We start from the raw sequence: 2,601 nt of genomic DNA on the forward strand, positions 1-2,601 counted from the left end.
TGTGTGTTGAGCTCTCTGTTTTAGCTACAGAGTGAGGCATTTCACTTCTCTTTGTTGGGAGTTGCATACGCGCAGTAGCTAGGTACGCACTGCTAGCTAGGTACGCACTGCTAGCTAATCAGAAGCAGAGTATGAGGGCGTGGCACGCTAGCAGCTAGGTGAGCATTATAACCTGTGTTACAAAGTCACGCACCTTCAACAAGGAAGTAAACGCTGGTCTACAATAGAGCAGTTTGTGAAAAGTGTTTTCTGTTGGAGATGGTTAGTGCCTTTGGGGTGGACTTTGGGCTTTTTCACTTTGTAAACCTATAACGCGCACAAAAAAGATATTTAACACAATAAAGGAAAGGGAAAAAGCCAAAAAAGCATTTGAGTACTTTAATGCATACAAAAGTGTAACAATGTCGTTGTTACACTTGTGGTTTTACGGGGTGTTATTTCCTGGCCACCCTAAAAACTTCCTGGAGTCATCATTGTGAGGGTTGCCAGGCAACCAGAGAGCACTATTGTATAGTATAGATATTTTTATATACAGGCCTGCTTACACTAGCAATTAAAACAGTGTGATTTCGGAGCCAAAATATTCATTAAAGTATGGCAGGAGCAAAGTATGCACATTTCGTTTTATACTTGATAATACCCGCAAATTTATAACCCGCAAATTTAAACAGGTGACCAACGTCAAACCGTCTTGACCTCTTGACAGTATTGACCTTTAAGGGAACAGGAACTGGACCGTCCAAAATGGCTAGCTTTTTAGCTGTAAACCTTTGTTATGGTTTATTTTTAGAGTCTCAGATGTTTCGGCCTTGTACTGTAACGTATCTAGAAAACCAAATAGCTGGTACAAATGTCACAGAAGTTAATTATTGCAACTCTTATATGAAACAAAAAAAGTAACTAAACAAATATTCCCATTCATATTCAGCCTCTAGCTCTTAGCCTTCTCTACAGATCTAAATTTGTTCCCAGGCTTCATGATGGGTTAAGGTGTTGCAGCATCACTTTATAATGTTTTTGTTGCGTGAGAAAATGTTGCAAAGCTGATCAGTAGAAATATGCATAGTTATGTTTGACACTGTGTCTGGTATTAGGCCCAAAGTGAGTGTTAACTAAGTTGCTGTCTTACATTCAATATAAATGCATGAGAAACAGCTGTAGGTAGAAGAAAATGCACACACAGATGGCAAACAATGTAAGACATCACCTGTGAAAAGACAGCTCTTCATCTTGTGTCATGATTTCTAATCATATTGCAAACCATTGACAGAGGTGGGTTCCTTGGTTCCTCATGAACGGAGTGAATAACCAGAGGGGCAATATCAAAATGGCAGCAAAGCAAAATGCAAATACTATAACATTATTAATGACCTTTTCTATTTCAGTGGCAACCAAAGCCCACATTAATACAAGCCTGGGAGGAACAACACCAGCTAAGTGTCACTTTAATAAATGAGAGTATCTGGTTCATCAGCTATTGTGATATTTGCTTTGAAGCATAAATCAATATACCATACTAATTTATCAACTTGCAGTGAAAGGGGAAATTTGAAAGCATTGTTACATGTTTATTATTGTCATACCTTTCCGTGCTGATATCAAATAAACCACATTACTTATATACCTTGTATTGGATTATATTTATCCAATTTCTGCATGTGGCGGCACATTTTATGATGCATGAGAAATACTATCATATATCACTGAACTTGATGAAAAGAGTTTATTTTTAATATTGTTATTATTGTTATTGTTATGTTTGGTTTAATTGTATAGGCATGCTGTGTTGCCAAGCAACCAACCCTCTTCTCCCAATGAAAACAAAAGACTATGTATCTTTTATATTACCAGCAGGAGTAGACAATAGCGGGCACAGGAATAGACAGTACACACAACTACATTTATGCAATTAGCTCCACATTGACATTCACTATAAATCATTATTTTATTTGAAATATCTGCTGTTCCGTTCTCGGCAGTGGACGATGGATATTGAGTGACTTTGTACATTAAAGAGGTACATAAAAATTAACACAAAAGGAGGATCTAGACATTAAGAAAGTTTATTTTGTCAAGTCAACAAAATTATCAAAGCGCGTTTGTTCCTTTTGCCTGTTGTGTGGAACATGTCCAGTTTCTACACATACACATTGAAAAGAAACAACATGGTCTCCAATTGGAAAAAAAATCCTTTGCTCCTTTCTCCCAATGTCTTTGTCTTCAGGTGTTTTCCTGAGTTTACTCATGGCTGCGGCTAGCCCTGTATTCATGTCTCCTGAAACACTTTTCCTTATAAACATGGAACATCTCCGCAGCTCCTTCATCATTAACAGGCTGCATGAAAGACACTTATAATCACACACTTGGTGCACACAGTGCTTTTTGTCTCTAATATTTCACTTTTGCTTCCTCAGATGATTAAAGAACTTTAAAATAAACAGTGAGCAGTAGCATAAAAAATTGTTTTAAAACCAGCTGAAGCAGCTGTTTGCCGATTCAATTTTTTTTTTTTATTGACACATTGTTTTTATTTTGACACACAGGAGCCATTACAGTAGTTGTCAGATGGCCGCTGGACATGCTTCAGATCAGCAGGTGGCA

Source organism: Etheostoma spectabile, chromosome 3 (assembly GCF_008692095.1).
Source record: "Etheostoma spectabile isolate EspeVRDwgs_2016 chromosome 3, UIUC_Espe_1.0, whole genome shotgun sequence".
NCBI classification, from domain to species: domain Eukaryota; kingdom Metazoa; phylum Chordata; class Actinopteri; order Perciformes; family Percidae; genus Etheostoma; species Etheostoma spectabile.